The 19428-nt window shown below is 41.2% G+C and overlaps 1 long non-coding RNA gene across 1 annotated transcript in view; it reads right to left on the reverse strand.

Moving 5' to 3' along the window:
• LOC128792463 (uncharacterized) overlaps positions 1–19428 on the reverse strand; it is a 361852-nt gene that overhangs the window by 9981 nt on the left and 332443 nt on the right. Inside the window, exons 17-21 of the long non-coding RNA XR_008432418.1 lie at positions 18161–18275; positions 14191–14303; positions 12740–12842; positions 2041–2147; positions 1644–1698 (exon numbers count right to left, since the gene is read on the reverse strand). This is a non-coding gene — a long non-coding RNA (uncharacterized LOC128792463). The remainder of the gene's footprint in view (positions 1–1643; positions 1699–2040; positions 2148–12739; positions 12843–14190; positions 14304–18160; positions 18276–19428) is intronic.

Genomic DNA, 19428 nt, shown 5'->3' on the forward strand with positions numbered 1-19428 from the left:
TGGTTCTTATCCTTGTTCCCAAGGGAAATGAGTGTTCACACAGGAATTGGCCTTTGAGATGCTGAGTAAACAGAGCTGGTGGGATAGGATTGCCTTTGCTGGGAAAGCAAGGAAAGAAAATTCCTTTTCAGGCTCAATTATTTTGAGGTTTTCTGCCCATCACTTTTAAAGTAACATATTGTTATGATTCACCAATCATATCAATGTTCTAATGACATTTTAAAGGCATCTTTTCTTTTTGACATGCTATCCATTTATCTGTGTTCTCTAAGGTCAGACATCCAGCTTTTTAGCACATGATGCTGCACATGGTATTAATAATACCAAGGTTCAATCCCCATATGGGCCATTCACTTGAGAGTTTGACTTGAAGATCCCTGTGGGTCCCTTCCAACTCAGAATATTCTGTGAGCTGGAAATATGACCATAATTACCGACTGAATACAAAACATAGGTCTCGGGTGGAGACCTAGGGATGGATACATTCAAACCAATTCAGATTTGCACTGTGCTAGTAATTTTGTTCTCTTGGTTATCTTATTGCTACTGTCTTATTTTGCTTGAATGCACACTTCTAATGCATTAATTGCTCAGAAGAACTCTGTAAGGGACTCTGGATGCCATCATATCTTTTGAGTAAATCAGTAGTGAATATGCTCTGGCACATATTTTGAGTAAATCATTAGTGAATATGCTCTGGCACATATTTTCATCTGTATTCCTCAGTAACTGTTCTTGGTAGGGAAAAAAATCCCTAGCATATCTTAAAAATAAAATCACTTTGCATTTCAAGCTAGGAAATCCCTCTACCTTCCATCTGACTTATGGGTTGTGAAAAGCTACCATAGTGAAAAACAAATCGTTGGATACATATCACATTGAAGGGTTATATGATATATCACTCAGCGTGGAGTGTGGTTTGATTTACTTGCACACAAGCGAAAGAAACTGTAACACAAATAGTGCTTTTCCATTCCTTGTATTCCCCACAATATTCTGCCATCCCTCGGAAGGTAAAGCATGCCATGAAGTCACTGTAGGTCTGCATTCAATAACTGATGGCAGGATAAAGCTTTGCTGTCTAGGTGGACGGTACATGGCAGCACAGATAGAACTAAATGTCTCATTTCTCAGTTCATTCCTAATTCAGAGAGGATTGTAGATCTTCCTGTCCTGCAGAAGAGACCTGGAAGCTAAGGAGGAGAGTGACTCTGTATGCACTAATCCTTGCTCTGGTTTGGAGACACCAAGGACTTACTGTGATTCAGCTGGGAGGGCAACAAGAACTGCAGTATTAGACAAATTACTCACTGTTAGACACTTGAGATCTTATGAAATGTTAGAGAATATTTAAAATTATGCAAATTAATATTTTCTTACAGTATATTTGGCTGTGTTCCTGGCCTGTATTATTTTTCTGTGTTGGATACCTCCATCTCCAGCAGATATTCAGTCATTTAAAGAGGTTGGATTTTTTTTTATTCTATTTTTCTGCCATCTTATATTCTAAAGAGATGTAATGGATCGGCCCAGATATGTTTCATGTTGTGAGGAGAGGGAAGGCAATAGCTTGAAAATCGTTTACAGTTCAACACTGAGCTAATATTTGTGAAGATGAAAACTTACTCCACAGCATTTTTTACCTTATGATTTGGATTCCATGGAGTAACAATCAGCTTCAAAAATCTTGTCATGATGCTGTTTTCAAAGTCAAATAAGGAGCGTCAGTGAGAGCACACGACCCCCAAGTGGCTCCCCTCCAACTTCATAACCCCAATTTATTTTTGACATTGCACCATAAGACTGAAATGATTAATCTATAATAGATTATCTCACAAATCTGCAACAGAAGAACAGAGGATATGATTTGCGCAGGATTTGGCACACTGGCAATGGCATGTCACAGCAAAGGGTTTAATGAATAACATAAAACAGAAAAACAAACCAGGGAGAGGCTGGGCTATTGCAGTGGGACTTTACCATGGAGCAAGGGAACCCACCAACCCAACGGCTGCATTGGCCACTGACCGCTTGACTTACCACTGATATTTCAGCAAATAATTTCTTTGGCCTTCCAGAAAGACTTCTCTAAGGGTAGATGTTCCTCACAGCCTGCCTTGAGCTTGCATTTCATAAGTGCTAAGTACCTATAAAATAGAATGAGAAGTGTTTACCCTACCTTTGTGGTTGTTCTGTGGGGTCACAGCACTTGTGTTATGGAACTGCAAAGTGTAGTTATTTGTGAAAAGTCTTGAATTCCTGGGCAAAACACAAACAATTGGATGGCTATACCATGTACTTGTGCTACTGAGTGCTCACCTTAATTTCTGAGAGTAAAGGATGTTTGTGTGGAACCTCCTGCATAATTTACTGTACTCTGAAACATTTACCATGGATAAATTTCAGCCTATGGAATTCAGTTAAAGGGCAAGCATATTTTTTTCTTGGACATGGCTACCCCTTGCACCAAACTTAGAAGCCAAAAGCAATCATAAAAAAATCAGAGAAACATCCAAATTCACAGGCACCATTTTCTGGTGACACTAAAAATGTATTTGCTAGTTAAAAAAAGTTATTGCCCTTTACTATAATTTAAAAAATTTATTAGAAACACTAGAAACTTCAGAAAAAAAATCTCTCTCACCTGTCTGACCTTGGCTAAATGCTGAAGAGCAACCATCACCCTGAGAGCAGGACACTGAAAAATGGAGGGCAGACTAAAGCATCGTTGTACTGTCATTGCCATTCAATGACACCTTCCTTCTGTAAAATCTCCAATTCTCTTTTTACAGTATTTCCATATTTACTAAGTAACCTGGGATAAATATGGTTGGTCTAACCATCTAACCTTGGTCAAACCTTGATTTCTGCTATTTTCAGGGAGATTTACCTGCCAGTCTAGGCTGTCTTTTCTGGCATCAGAAGTTGAGCAAAGTTCTCCGTGTAGTAACAGGTTTTATTAGTCTGCAATGCCCCTTTCCTTGACCTGTTTGGACTTCTCTTTTGCTAGTGCTTCTGTCAATCCTTGGCTTTGTGTGGGGCCACTGAAGGTCTCAGGCTCAAGACAATTTGGCCAGAACAAAGACTATTAATTTATTTGCGTGCACCATCAAGCAGCAATCGTCTTTAAATTGTTGGCTGAAGGCAAGAGGGCAAGTCAGTGGTATGTCTCATGGAGCTACACGAGGGTGGTGGCAGCAGGGTAGGTCTGAAAAGGCTGTGGGGCCAGAGAACTGCCCCATGAGCCAGCACTGTTGATAGACAGCTGTGACAGACAACATCAAGACACCTCTATGCTGTAATCTCCAGCCCATCAAAAGGAGATGTTAATAGTTTCACATAGCTGGGTTTTGTCCCAGAGGTGAAGACTTTCTTTGGTTCTGTTGGTGTGTCTGGGCGATGGCAACCTTTCCACTTTAGTCTAACGGCTCAACAGGTGAAACTTGCCAGAGTAGAGCTGACACTATCCAGCTTCTGCAGCAATGCACAACACAGCAGTGCACAACACAAGAAAGTAAAACAATATAGGAAAATAGGGATGCTGCTGCCACAAATCCTGGGAAGCTTGAATTTAAACACCTCCTTCTTCCTCTGTTGAGGCCATGCTTCTCCCTAGAGGCATCAGAAATTGGGTCTTTCCCTCATGCTCATCCAAGGTCCAGGAAGGGGTTTCATTTCTCTCTGCTGGGAAGTGAGATATATACGGGGAATTATGCAGGATTCTTGACCTCGTTGACAACAAAGGCAGCATTAACAGATGAAATTTAGAGAGCAAAACAGTACTTCAAGCTTTTGGGGGATTGATGCAAATGGTTCCACTTAATGCAAATTTCTTTCCATTTACAAGCAATTTTATGAGCAAAAATATTGTCTCCATCTCTACCTCTAGGCACTCCTGACCACAAGCTGAGAGCTCACCACCAGACCAGGAATGGTGGGATATCCAATGGCAGAGATTGCCACACAACTTGAATTTTACACATATATTAAATATATACAAAATATATAGGGTTTCATGTCTCCAATGGGAAGTATCAAGGGCCTTAGCAGACACAGAGGCCTGAAAGCATCTGCATTGAAACAGGAGTCAGGGCAGGTTTAGGTCAAGAGCCTGGCTCAGAAAGTAGAGAGCACCAGGGTTTCATTCCTGGCTGTACAAAGATCTGAAATAACTCCCTGCTTAGTGCCTTACTTCCCATTCATGGCATTCCAACCATAGAAAGTCATAAGTACCCATAAGTACTCATAAGTACCTGTTGTACTTATGAGATGCTAAAACTCCTCTCATGCTTTGGGGCTATATAAATGCCACGAAAACCCACAGAAAGGAACGTGGAAAACCAGCATGCAGATCCTGGTCCCAGTCAGCCTGAGAGCCTGTGTCCTGCTCTACCATTGCTGCATCAAGCTCAGGAGTGCAGGTGAGTGACAATGTGTCACCCTCTGCAGCTGCTGGCCCTGGCCCTGAGTCCACAGAGTTCAGGGTCTTGGCAGTATGGTGTAAAATGTAAACCAGCAGTCTTTTTTGTTGTTGTTTTTGTGAAATCCAGTAATCACAGAACTAAAGCAGTTGGATGAACCACAATTTACTACCATGAACTCCTCTAGTCTGTGTTTTTCTAAAGGTAACAACCATAGATGCTGAGATGGCTGCACTTTGGACAAAACAAATGCTGCAACAGGATGTAGCTGTAACAAACCTGTCAAAGCTCATAAACAAATAGTCATCCATTTAATCACTAATTATTAATCCAATTCTGATCTTCAGTTACTCAAAATGAACTGTTTAAAAAAAGTGATACTTGTTAGTCAAAAGCAATTTAAAAACACGTGTCCAAAAGTAATGCATTGGTTTACTGTGGAACAATCCATCTGTTATTACAAGAAAATTAGGACAGGAAAAATAAACCTTATCCCATTAAATCAGCCATATGAGAGAAGATTCCTTTTGAAACTGCCCCCACCTGAATCCTAATCTGAGTGCTGAAGGAGGCAGACAAGGGTTAATGAGCAGTCCCACAGCCTGCACCATATTCCTGCCCTTCTAAAGCAGCAGAATTACAAAATGGATGGGTGTGAAAGAAATTACAGATTTGCTACAGATATCTGCTGCTTAGTGCCTAAAAATTTAGTTTATGGAGCCTCTTAATCTGTGTATGGAAATGAGTCAACAGCAGAAGCACTTCTGACCTCCTTGAAGATTTTTAGCATCATCTCAACCCTTCTTAAAACCTTTCCAAGCTAATAATATTGTATTCTTGGATTTTAGTTGGTTTTTTTTAAATCGAAACTGTATATATTTCAAATTTGTCAAATGACTGGAGAAAGCAGTGTTAAAAATTCAACTGCACTAATTACTAGCTGAGCAGCATAAAAACCTCTGAATAAATGTCAGTCTAGGAGATAAGCTCTTATCTTAATCTAATGACTCCACAGACTTAATTTGTCAGGCCAGCCTAGTTGATGAAAAACAGGTTTCTATTCTCCAGTGTTAGCAGCCACATCTTTCCAAATCTTTGAAGTTGGATAGTAATACCATCAGTGTCATCCTGCAAAAATCTTGCGACCAAGCCAATTCCATTGCTATTGTCCTGTTACACTAATTAAAGTTGTTTTACCCCCATCAGTGTGCAATAAGTGAAAGTGAAGGCAATTTATTTTTAGATTTGTTATATTCTGGGATAATCATTCTTGCTTCCCACTGCCCACAACGATGTGTTAATATTTGCAGCTCTCTCTCATTATCAGAAAGCCGGGCTTTTTAGCAGGGCTCCACCGACACAGCACAGTGCTATCCCAGGACAATTCCTACAGTGCAGACAAAGCACATAAGTATGTGTGTGTGGTTTATTTGTGTAGAGAAGAGTAATTTTGAGCTCAGGCAATGATTTTGATCTTAAGAGATGATTTTAGGTTTTTGAAATTTTTCCCTAAAGGAGAATTTGACATATTTAGAACTAAATGCACCAAATGTTCATAGTGTTTGGACAAAGTAGGTTAACAAAGAGAAAAAAAGAAATTAGCTGCAGCCAGTGTTTCCAGTTCCCCAGTCTTCAACTAACTCTTCTGATGGGAACTTGGTAGGCCTTTTGTGCAAAGTGCTCCATTTCAAAGGATATAATATAGGCATGGTACTCTTTATCCCAACCCCAAAACTTAGAGGGATATGCTTGGGTTTGAGGAGTTGGGAGATGAGCTTTATTCTGATGATACCCAGGAAAATGACAAAGTAACAAAAAACTGATGAAAATAATAGTGCTAAAGTGCAATCTACTGAAGCAAATACAAGAGGCCAGTTCTGTTCTGGACTCTCTTGGCACTGACATTATGAACTTTATCAATATTATATATATTGAGATATTTACCTGCTCTGTTGTATCTGAGTTTTATAGCAGTGCAATTTCGCTGGATTCAGCAGCATTTCACACCATACAACCAGGAAAAGGGAGTGGAGAGTTAGCCACTTTTTTATGTTATTACAGAATCCCTGATGCCCAGAGCTGATTGCTCTGAAGCCCACCTTACTTCCCAGACTGGCTGGAGTGCAGGGTCAGAGCAGCTCTGTGTGGGTGCAGCACAGGTCATCCTGGGATTTGTTCTGGAATGCTTTAGAAGCATTTCACTGTTTGGCTGGGAACACCCTCTTGGATAACACAGATTTAATCAATTAGATGACAAATGTCCATCGTCTTGGGGGAGAACACTGCCTGCTTGCAAATTTAGTCTAAACAGGACTGCAAGGGCACCACACAGGTCATGTGCTGGCATATCTACAAAAGCATTCAGGAGCTGGTCCACGTACATTTTCTTTTCAAAGGCTCATGTGTGAGCATGGACAGCCAGTTTAGCATCTGAGTCGTCCTGGCTGTGATGTGAGTTGGGTGCCAATACTGTAGCAGGCAAAGCCTTTGAGCCCGTGCATGCAGGCCATGCTGTCTAGATGGGCTTCTTCACTGCAGCAGTGCAGATCCTCAGCAGGGGCAACACAGAGGCTGAGAAGAAGGGTGGGAAGGTTCATAAGCTGCAAAAACCTTTAAATCAGAAACTGCGATTACCCCAGCTAATTGGGTTCTGCATCTGATGTATACAATGGCATCTTCTAACATCCTGGCTAACACATCATTGCTTATGGCATCTTCCTCTTAGTTGAGAGCCATAATACATCTCTCTGTTTTACCCACAGCTGTGCAAAGGAGCAGAGTTTGCAGAGTAGTGTCAAGTGAAGTGTTCATGGTCCCTAATGTGACCCAGAACGACAGGGCTGCTGAAAAAATTAGAGGCAGATTTCCACAAATATACGAGCTCCCCTGAATACAGATCAGTACCTACTTCAGATTTTTAAAGCTTCTAGGCTCCATGTTGTCATTGGGAATTGAGAGCACAAGGGTTTTTGAAAATTCCAGAGCCTGAAACATATTTAAGCACTGCTGCCTACTGTTTCCTTGGATCAAGACAACTGAACTCTTTGAAAGCACTAATAATAACAATAATAAACATTTGGTGCATGGTCTGCATGCGTGAGGCCTCATCTGACCAAAGCTGAATTATATCCATTGATTTCATCATGGAAGTGATGGTCCACTCTGAACATGCCAAATTCATTTATGTTAGGGCTATGGCCTGGAATAGCATTTTTTTAGTAAGAATTAATGGCTCCTCATTTCTCCTGCTCTGAGTCACAGTTTGAATCTACAGGCCATTCCCAACACAGCTGAAACAGAAAACAAACACACTGAAGTGAAATTTTCAGTGATATTTGAACCCCTTCTCTCTGATGAAATCCCACCTATTGATCCAGTCAAATGACTGCAGCCTCCTCAGGTCCATCCTGCAAAGTCTCCTTGACCAGCTTATTACCACAATTCTTCAGGTTCACTGTGACTGTCTTTCAGTAGAGGACAGGTGTCAGCTAATCAAGTTGAAAAAAATGAAAACTCCCATAGATTAAATCCTTGTCCTGGTGACAGATATGGCAAAATTCCCATGGAAACCAGTGACTGCTTGTCTCTTAAGACATTATCTCAAGTCTGAATTGCCATTGGAATACTGACTTCCTGATTTATTCAATGAGTTTACTTGGAATTAACAAATTTATTGCCCTTTCCTCAGCAGCTGGAGCAGTGAAGGGGCTGGCTCACATAGGAGCCATTCCCTAGGGGTGGTGTAGTGGGATCCAGCTGGCTTGGGTCAGGCTGCCCAAGCTTCAGGAGACTTTGTGGTTTCATGGCTCCCTTTGCTCCCTCTATACTCTCTAACACTTGCTCCTGTCATCCCGCTACAAAAAAAAAGCTTACCTGCTCTGGCCTGCAAAGGAGCCCTGCTGTTTTTGGACTGCAGCCTATCAGAACAACTTCGGGTGCTAAGGAAAAACAAATCATTCTGAAAGAACAAAACTGGGTCCTTTATGGAAAAATATTGTGACTCCCAATTGGAGGGCTGTGGATCCAGACCAATTTCCTAGCAAAGAGGAATAACTAATCTAAACGCAAAAAGGGGTCTGTCATGGTGAGATACACATGTAGGGATAGCTGCCAGGTTTGAGATTGGTCTTGATGAAGTATTAGTGCTGACAAGCCAATAATGAGCTAAGGCCCATGGTGAGGTTGCAACAGGCTGGGGCGACTTGGCTTGACTAAATGAAGTCCAAATGCTGGCACCACCGCTGGAGGCAGGAAAAGCAAAGTCAGAAGGAGCAGGATTTCTTTCTTGATTTGCAACAAGAATATCACAGTTCACATACCTTGTGTGCTAGTGCAGGGCAGAATGTGCCTTGTTAACACCTTTGCTGCAACATTCCTAAAAGGAAGTGTTTGTCAATTTTGCTCTAAGTGTTTGAGCACAACAGCCTTAATTCAATGTGTCAGGTAAGAGAAAATCATGTTGGCTTATGTTTATGACTTATCACTTCTACCTTAGCACTAGAAATGTTTGGAGAGCAAACCAACTCTTCAGTTTGTGTTTTGCTTTGCTTTTTTTATCCATCTAAGCCTTGTCAGGCAAATCCATAACACTTATATACCATTGCCGTATCTCCTGCAGAATAGGTGGGAAGACACATCTGAAATACACTGAGGGGTTATTTTTATTAAGTCACAGGTTATGTGACTTAAGGGAAGTAGAATTAAGGGTAGAGAATTGAAGATAGGCAAGAAGTGAAGACATGCTCTTGATAGGTACCTGATGCTCATGTTATTGCATAGATCAAGGAGAGCCACACTCAAGGGAGCACTACTGATGCCTTGTATTTCTTGTGGCACTTGGGCACAGTTAGGATTCTTGAGCTGAGATTGGAAAAAGGATGAGCCTGGACCTTCAAGTGACTCACAGACCCATAGGAAAAAAAAAAAACAAAAAACAAAAAAAAAAAAAACCCACAAAAACAAAAACAAAACCAAAAAACAACAACAACAACAAAAAAAAACCAAACCAAACCAAAACAAAAAACCCCACAAAACCAAAAAAAACAAACAAACAAGCAAACAAACAAACAAACAAAAAACCCAAAAAACACCTTCTAATGAATAAAGAAAAGGCCAGAATTCAAGCTGTTTGTACCAAGGTAAAAGATCCCAGATCATCTTGGGAATTTGGGTGCTTAAGTGTCTTTGTTTAGGATCCTGCCATAAATGTCTCTGATGACCTGGGTCAGAATGAGTGTAGGGTTGTCTCATACCTAGAGGCTGGTTAGCAAATCTCCACTAACACTAAAACAAAGAGAACTGGTTTGGTAATTCTACCACCTGATCATGATTGTTTTTTGAGATGGGGCCAAAGCAGGTAGAAAGCTGGATTAATCTCAGTTGTTCCAAAACATGCTACACTGCCATTTGAAATGGCTGCAAGGCTCTTGCTTTTATAGCAGTGCAGTGCTCTGCAGAGAATGAACAGCTTTGTGGAGACTGGCTCCCTGCAAGTGGGATGCTCTCTCCTCTTTCACAGAGGTCACTGGTGTGGCCACACCAGTGTACAGTTGTGTACAGTTCTGGGCACCACAATATAAAAGGATATAAAACTATTAGAGATCATGCAAAGGAGAGCTATGAAGACGGTGAAGTGTCTGGAGGGAAAGTCATGTAAAGAGCAGCTGGGGTCAGCCTGGGCAAGAGGAGACTGAGGGCAGACCTCACTGCAGTCACAACTTCCTCTTGAGGGGAAGAAGAGTGGCAGGCACCGATCTCTGTGCTGTGGTGATCCGTGACAGGACCCGGGGGATTGGTCTCCAGTTGTTTCATGAGAGGGGAAGTCTCTTCACCCAGGGGTTGACTGGGTGGCCGGGCACTGGAACAGCTCCCCAGGACAGTGGTCACAGCACCAGCCTGACAGACCTCAAGAAGCATTTGGACAACACTCTTGGGCACATGGTGTGACTCTTGGGGATGTCCTGTGCAGAGTCAGAAGTTGGACTTGATGATCCTTTCAACCCAGCAGATTCTGTGATTCTGTGATTCTGGCCTTGGTAAGTGCACACTGACGATTTTCAACTTCTGTTTCAAATAGAACCTCCAACCACTCCCAAGTGCCAGGAACTATTTCCCCTGTTATGGGGAAATATCAGGGGTTATTTCAGTTTCCCTACACTCTTTGGGAGAGAAGGCAGATAATAAAAGGAGCAGTAGAGCTACACTGATTCTTGAGACTGACAGTAAAGGTACCCAGTTAACAGACTGAGTGAGGGGACTCAGATTTGCTTGCAGAATCCCATGTGAATTGCACTATTCTTCCAATCAAAATGATTGTGAGAAATTCTGATTTTCAATTCATTTCTTTTTGCATATGGGAAAGAGGATGCCTTTGTGCAATGACTGTTTAAAAATACTTCAAAAGAACTTGAATCAGTCCATGCCTGCACGATATACAAATTAAAATAATTGATTTTTTGGCAGCCTTTTAAGAGATCTATAAATTAAAGGGATTTCTGATACATTTTGGGAGACTTTATTTCATGTCGGCTTCCAGAGTGCCCTCCCTCCCAGAGCTGAAAGTCAGCCACAAAACCAGACAGAGCCTCTCATTTACTCTGCCCTCCTGATTCAGAAGTCAGTGGATCTCCTTCAGGAGTGACCATGGTTGGGCATGGTGGGTCCTGGATCCCTGCCAGCTCTGCACCCTTCCCTTTCATTTCTGCTTTGAGAACTTTACATCAAGAAATAGAAACTGCCCTGAACCCACCCCTCTGGCGAGTTAGTTTCTCTCTTTTTCTCCATTAGTAGAAACTGATTCCCTCACCCAGTTTGTGTTGCACCTGGGCTGTCCCCATTCTGTGCTCTGATGGCAATGGGTTCAGTTCTATCTGTGATGACCTAAAAATAGCACTCAATTAACATTGCATTTCAAGAATTGGAAAATTTCCCAGAAGTCCATTCTTTTTTTCTTTTTCTGTTTCATTACATTTTACAGTAATAATACACAAGCCTGTAGAAAACATGACGGGTAATGAAAAAATGTAATTAATATAAGCAGTGTAAAGCATTTTTTTCCCTCTGTTGTCCTTGCAGAAAATTACTGCTTTAAACTGAGCAGGATGTGAAAATGCATAAAGCAAACAGTAATATGCTGTGGTTTGTAAATATCTTATGCAAAATAGTTAAATCAACTGCTGTTTATTTTTCTTACTTTGTGTCACAAGCTCTTACTTTCTTTTTGTTCATTACTTTTTTCATTTGTTCTCTTTTGGGGGTTTGCTCTCTTTCATCTTAAGAAAGTCACTGACTTAACTATATTTTTTTCTGCTACAACTAATTCTTCTCCTCATCTCCTCCTGTTTGCTGGCTCTGAAATGCAACATACTCTGCAAAAGTGTAGTGAGCCAGATCCTCACTATACTGAGGATCTGCTCTCATTTTGAGCTTAAAAAAAAAAAAAAAAAAAAGAAAGCACTCTTATGCTACAAACAAACAACTAATTATCCCAAATCCTGCAACATCATTATGACTAACTAGAATCCCTGACTATTACTGTAGGACTCCACACTGTTTTACCAAGGCTGCCTGGTCACAGCTCGGGAACGGGCTGTGAGCAGTATGCACACAACATTAACTAGCATGGCACAGTATATGCCATCTCTCCTTGGAATATTTCTCTCTGGCTATCTGTAGAACTTGTAATACCCAGCAATATCTGAAGGTCACTGCAGAGTTTCTGAGCTGAAATACAAAACAGCATTCCAAACACATCTTCTGTGGCCAGACAAGAAACTGCTTATGGTTTATTTTCCCTCCCCCCCTCCACAGCTGACATCCAACATTAGTTATTGTTTATTTTTGTCTTGTTCCTGGTTCTAAAGGTTTCCCTTATGGCCCTGATTTATGTGAACTTTCAGATATCACTTGGGGCTTTTCTGCCTCATCCCCTCTGATGTAGCTGGTTCCCCTGTGAAGGTAGGTTTCCCCAGCTGAAGATCTGTTCCTCTCTCCTGTGGCATTCTGTGCAGCCATTTGGAGTCCCAGATGTAGGAAATGAAATAATCCACGCTCATACAGTCATGAAAGTGCCCATCTGGCACACAGGAACATCACGCATTGGAAGCACACAAGCGTGAGCTCACTTTTGTTATGGCATTTCATAAACAGAGATGCAGTGAGCCAGCAAGTCAGGTCCTTTGGATAATAACAATCGTCTCCATCACACGTTGTGCTTAAAAAATAGGGAAAGAAAAAATTAAGACAAACTGGAAAAATTTGCTCTGAGGAGAAATTTCTACTTACAAACATTTTTTTTCCCAGCGTCCTGCTGTACTTACACCTCTCTGGCTCTCTCCACTCTCTATGTAGATTTAAGACAATGGTGACAGTTGAAACGTAGCCAGTTAACTCTCAGTTAGCTCTGAAATCACCTCTTCCTCACTGTTCAGTTAAAGGAAGAAAACATTAGATCATACTTACAAAAGTGAGTCCTATAAAAACAAATTGCATGTTACTGCTTTCTTATCACTACATAAAATTCACAGAAACAGTCTAATAAATGACCTCACCACTCAATTTTGAAGTATACAAATTAAAGACAGCAACAGATAAGCCAAGAGAGATTAATGTACAGTGTGTGTGCCTGTATGTGTGTGTTTGCATGCCTCTTTGAGGATATACCCATATGCTGTTGACATTCAACCTCTGGAATTATAATTAGGGGAAAAGGCAGATGTGTAAATTCATCTTGCTGGGCAGCATATATATGTTGCACTAGTCCCTGATTAATTCAGTACTTGAACACTTGAACACATTTACTCTAAGACAAAAGGTTTCTGCTGGAATATGTTGGCTAATAAAGGCGTAGAATATGATGAAACAATGAACAGCCCGAAATGATGGACTAAGTTCAATACCAGTAAGCAAACCCCAAGATTATTTATACTATTTTAGCTTTGCAAAGTAATTGAAAAAAGACATCCATTGTTGGATGTCATTGCATGCTGTAAAGAAATCTTGGGATGTAATAAACTCAAACCTCCAACCATTAGTTCTTCTGACAGTGCTGGATCTTCAGAGGGATTGCTGCTCAAAGGGGTGAGATTTTTAAGGTCAGGAAAGAGCAGAAAGAAGTGTCAGGTCTCCTAAACTGTTGCTGGAAAACGATGCCCATTCCAAAGTGGGGGCGTGGGCCTGCCAGGGGCAGAGGCCTGCCACTCCATGGTTTATGAATATTATAAATTATGGATAAAAGAAAATAGTATCTGAATTTTACATGACCCAGTTTTATATTGTATTTGGCAAACAATATCTTGTCCAGTATATTTTAAATACTAAGTGCTAAGTTAGGATAACAATGAGATGTTTGTAAATATGATAGACCATTACAATATACTGCTTCTCATTTGAAAAGTCATTTGTGCAAGAAATTATTATTGACCCATAATATGTAAATGATTGAAATACAGAAATTAATATTTGGGTCAACTCATGTATTTTTCAACCATGAAATGAAAAGCTCAGTATTCACATTCCAATTCATACATGAAAGCATTACAGCACTATTACTTGGCTATTGTATTAATTTATTATTGTCTTAGTTAATGACATACAGAGTTATATCTCTACTTTCAAATGAGGAGGAGGCATTGTATGCCACAGTAATGTTTCAACCCAGGATGTCCCCGATTCTGGACTCTTTACTGGTGACAATAAGCCAAATTCAGAGCTGATATGGAAGCAAATAAATAGCAACGCTAGCAGGAAGGAGGTTTTAGTCCTAATATACCTTAAAGGTTGCACAGGGAGGACTGGCTCCTGCATTGCAGCTCCTGTACTCTGCCTGGGCTTGATTCTCATCTCCTTCACTTGAGTTTTACCCACTATGGTGCTCCTTATTTACTGCAATTAATTCAGAAATACAAACAACACAAGATCAGTGCATTTAGTGCTGTGAGGTAGTCTTTACTCTAAGGGTTCTGTTTCTGCTCCCTCCTCCTTTTCCCTGAGTCATGGGGAGTCTGTGGGAGTGTGGGGTTTCTAACTGCACTGTGGGAGTACTCGTTCTTCCTGAAGGAGCTGCAACAGGCTCCCCAGCCCAAGGTGACTTTCATTCCAGTGAATTCATTCAGTGCCCATGAAACATGCTAGGTTGTGACCCCAGAGACTCAGGTGCTCTCTGTCTCCCCAGAAGGAGTGTCCAAGGCCCAGAGCCTTGTCCAAAGCCAGCCTCTGTTCCTGCAGTGGCAAGAAGGAAGCCCGTGAGCTTGTGATGAGCTACTTCCCCAGCCACTCAGAGCAAAGGTGCCTCAATAAGGCTGTCAATAAGGACCAACCCGTGCAAGCTAGACCTGCAATGTATTTGGCTCTTGGACTATTATCCATTACATTTCAAATGCATTGGCTACCAAGCTTAGCTGGATTGAGTCTGACTTAAGATCAACCATCCAAATAATTCATTAGTATCCTATAAACTGTGTGCTCCATCTTCATGGCTTTTTATGCAAAAGTAAACAATGCCTCATTCTTTGTGCCATCAGGTAGTGTATCACTTGATGGGTCTATCTCCTTAAAGAGATGCATAATTTAAATACAAATAAATGTATGAGTGAAATGTGTGTAGAATGATATTCATGACAGACAAAATGAATGAAGAAGAGATGGGCAAAACAATTTAGATAATACCCAAAAGCAAAGCGTCACAGCTAAATCAGGATTAACCCATGAAGCATGATGTGTTTCATGAAATGACTTTGGTATAGTCTAAAATGACAACGACTCAAATGAATTAAGAAGGGCAGCATTGCATCAAGTTTGCTCCAGTGTTCAAACATGTTACACACATACTGGATTGAGTCTACAGGAAAAAGCCTGATTTTTTTTTAGTTAAAATTATATATTATTATAGTTGCACTTATTTTACAGACAAAACATTTAAAAAATTATTTTGCATGTAACTATTTTATATTCTAAATAGAAATTATTTTAAGCAGCTTTAAAAGGCAATAGACCCAGCTCTACATGGCTTGCAAGATAAGGTAAAGAAAATCACAGTAAAAGGGCATGTTTGGGTGGTGAAGAACAAATGTGGTACCCCAGCACCACATAAAATTGCAGTGTAAGTGAAGCAGCAGTTGTGGTGGTGCTCAGTGATGTAACCACTGCCCTCATGGTGTGATTTAGAAACTGCCCCCACTGGCCAGCTGTAGGGGAGGGGCAACATCTTCCTGGTCCTGCCCAATTAATCATCCTCTGCTTTTCTTAGTCTCTGGTGCAAAAGACAGACCCAGATGACTAATTCTGGCAATAGAGGCCCTGCTTGTCAACAAGACCTCCCTTTGACAGAAGCGTGATTTGATTTTAATTTTCTTTCAGCCCATTCATTTATTTGAGGCTAATGGCTGACATGAATCATGGCGTTAGAAGGGAGAGGTACGATTTGTACTAGCAGCCTAAAAGGGATGGCATGTCCACCAGGGATGGCAGGAGCAGAGGGTGCAGTTTCTTGATGCTTTGGACACACGACAAGGGGATTAGCAGAGCAACTCCTCCGAACAGTGTCCTGCCCTGCTCACAGGGAGGGCAGCAGCAGCTGAGAGCCAAGGTGGAAGCTGAAAGTGATGCTATTTTGCAAAGGATTCGGTGGGAGCCTCAAACTGACAAGGTGATGATTACTGTGGCCCCAACCAAGTGCAGCCTTTGTTTAACTTTACTAGTGTGAGTAAGCTAATTGACGTCACTGGGCCTGTGTGCTTAAAAGTTCTGGCTGTGTTAAAATACTTGGTGGGCCAGGGAATAGAGGGTGTTTAGCACCTTGCTGGGCACAGCCTGGGACAAGTCTCACCCTGACCCTCTGCAAAGCGGGTGTGCTCTGTCCGTGCTTGCACTGCCCCACACTCCACACAGCCCCATAACGCTGGGCTGAATCACAAATTGCCTAAATCACAAAACACGTTGCACCGAGGCAGACAAAACTAACAACAAAATTAGCAGGAGTCAGTCCAGCTGACTCCGTAAGAAGCTTCAGAGTTTCAAAATCAATCTTGAATTTACCTCTAACCTTGAAAAGAAAACTAATTGCAGAATGTAAGACTCCCTGAACATGATAGGAAACTTGATAGGAATACCTAGCAAAAACACATACACTTTGGATAAAACCCCCATTTTAATTGTATCAATTCTGCCAATTAATGATAATGGAAGAGCAGCCCAATTAGCTAAATAGCTAATAGTTTTATCAAGCAGAGGCTGGCAATTTAAAGCAAACAAATTCATTCTAATTTTATCCCCTTGCACACCAAGATGTTTAAAGGATAATGGGGGATCCAATAAAGGATATTGCTGAAATAGAGCTACATTTAAATCACCTAATGGCTTTAAGAGTTTTACCCCAATTAACAAAGAAGAAACATGAACATCATTCAGTGACTTCCAGCATAATCTTCATTAAAGAAAATCTTCATTAAAAAAATAACATATCCTACAACTAAGGGCAAAATGGAAAACATCGCTGACTTTTCCCTTAAAAACAGTGACTTCTCCCAAAACAAAGGCTCCTCTGTAACAGCAAAAGTATCAGTCTAAGCCTCAGTATATAAATCATCTTCAAACTGTGGTCATTAGTTTTAACGTAGCAGTGGATTTGAATAAAGGAGATTGACCTATCTAACATATTTAAGACCAAATCCTACTGTTACCTAAATCTGAAATAAGTTAAGGCTATTGAAGAGAATCAAAAGCCTTTTCAAAACCAATAGCCAGAACAAATTCCCCATGATCATAATTTTGAGGATAAAAAATCCATTAAAGTGATGTCTTTGATTGCTATTAATGAAGCAATCTGGAATAAATCCAGAGTGATCCATATGGATAATCGAATCGCTCATTTTCTCACATTTTACAGATTTGGGCTCTGATTTATGTGACAATGATGGGCAAAAGGCTCCTTTCCTTTTGACTCCGGGCTGCCCAGCCTGGACAGATGATGGCATGATCTCTAAAGGGAGCTGGAAGAACAATGAACTCGATGCTCAAAGAAAGAAGAGCTCAAATAAATCGACTTCCAGCCTCAACCATATATCCCCAAATATCTCTCCTTCACTGCAGGTCTTGTGAAGGTTACTGTGGGCTGAAACCACCAAAGTGCTGCTAATTAACTGGCACAAATCTCCCTCCTTCCTCAATATCCCCCTCACGGCTCAGAGGTGCTCGGCACTCTCACTGCCCTGGCAGGCTCAAGCAGAGACAGGGATCTCACCCACGGGGCAGAGGTGGACTCCAGAAAAGCCCCAGGAAAAGCCTTTGGCTGAAGATTAGCTGCTTTTGGGGGAAGGTAGAAAGACTTTGTTGTTAAGCTCTTGTTTGTCCAGTCAAGCAGTAAGAGATTTAGGCTTCTCTCCTTTTTTTTTTTTTTTTTTTTTAAATAATGTCATGAACTCAGAGACAACGAACCACGCTCATTCCTGGAGCTCTGGCCAGGTCACCCTACCTAGAAGCAGGGTGGGTGCAGAAGGAGCCCTGTTCTTCCCTCTGCCACCCACAATGCCAAACCCAAAGTTTTACCGCTCTCCTTCTCTGCCCTTCTCTTTTCAGACAGATGATTCCAGCACCAGTTTATGGCTTCTGGATACATCCTGACAGGCAGCAGTCTCTCCCTCCCCTGCATGCCCTGCTGCCAGCCAGATCACCTCCATGAGCCAGCCTGCCTTCCTCCCTCCCCTCACCCCTCCATCTCTGCTCCCACAAGGCTGTCATCTTACCTGGTGCCTTAGTTTCTCTTGCTAAGCTGACCATCCCTACTCTGGTTCCCTTGGATTCGCTGAAAAATTTGCCACTCATCTCAAATTTTGAAAATTTATCAGAAGACCAGTAGTGCTAGAAAGGAATAGAAAGCTTTCATTTGTAACTTGGCTTTTTTGCTGCCTGTAATCTCTCTCTAGGGTAGGTGCCCACCTCCTTCACCTTTCCCTAAAGTCAGAATTGCCTGTGGTCTGGAAACCTGCAAAATGCTCCTGACCCCATGCCAAAAGGCCAGACCTGGCCAGACCTGGGCCCCCAGTCTCTGAGCAGCACTGCCTCAGTCAGAATTCAGTAACATACTTGTATTATATGAACTGGTAGGAAGTGATTTTTATTTGAAACCAAATTTTAGATTTCAAGCAAGAACAAAAAAGTTAGACAGCAGGTCAATACACTTTGTACGTATATCACACTATATTTTGAACTTTCACCTTCATTATCATCCTAAACTATCTTTGAGTCAAATTTAATTTCACAGGTGTAACAGCTCCTTTTCCTTCTAATATACTGACTGCACACTGAAGGCAAAAGCTCGTGGGTTCAGGTTTTTTATATACTTTTATCCAAAGCAGACGTAGGAAGGTCTTTAGAAGTCTGATCTATATGTAAGGAATAGTTACTAACAGAACCATCTGCCTCTCAAATGGGTGAAATTATATATAAAACTTTCACTCTGACTTCACAACCAACTGAAAATCTCCTGTTGCTCCCACTCTTGTAACTCTTTTCTGCATTTAGTTGCCACTAAAAGATATGCAACTCCAAGCTGGTTTCTTTTACAAGTGCTGCATCTATCATGTCAGTCAACATGGATCCACGTGTCAGAGGTGTCTCTTTGTAAAAGGATGCCCTTGGGTGACCAGGGTCAGTAAAAATTGCTGATTTTCCTTATCACAGTGCAATTAGGACAGAAGTTATCTCCTTTTCAGACTCACTAAAAACGAGGTAAACATAAAAACCTAAGATCAAGAACACAAGGCTGAAAAAACTCCAACTATTCCAATATTTTATGTCTGATAATTACCAGTAATGGGTGTTCAGAAGCAGAAGTGTAAGAACAGGCCAGATACGGAAGTTTGGCCAGTGTTATGTACCTGTGGCCTAGGCAATCTTGTTCAGGCTTGGGCAACATGTGGTGAGATTACCAAAATCTTCAAGCTAGACTGGAGGCCAGTTGTTGACAATTCTCGAGGCTATGTAGAGATTACTGTTTTAGAGTACAATTATT

Source organism: Vidua chalybeata, chromosome 9 (genome assembly GCF_026979565.1).
Source record: "Vidua chalybeata isolate OUT-0048 chromosome 9, bVidCha1 merged haplotype, whole genome shotgun sequence".
NCBI classification, from domain to species: domain Eukaryota; kingdom Metazoa; phylum Chordata; class Aves; order Passeriformes; family Viduidae; genus Vidua; species Vidua chalybeata.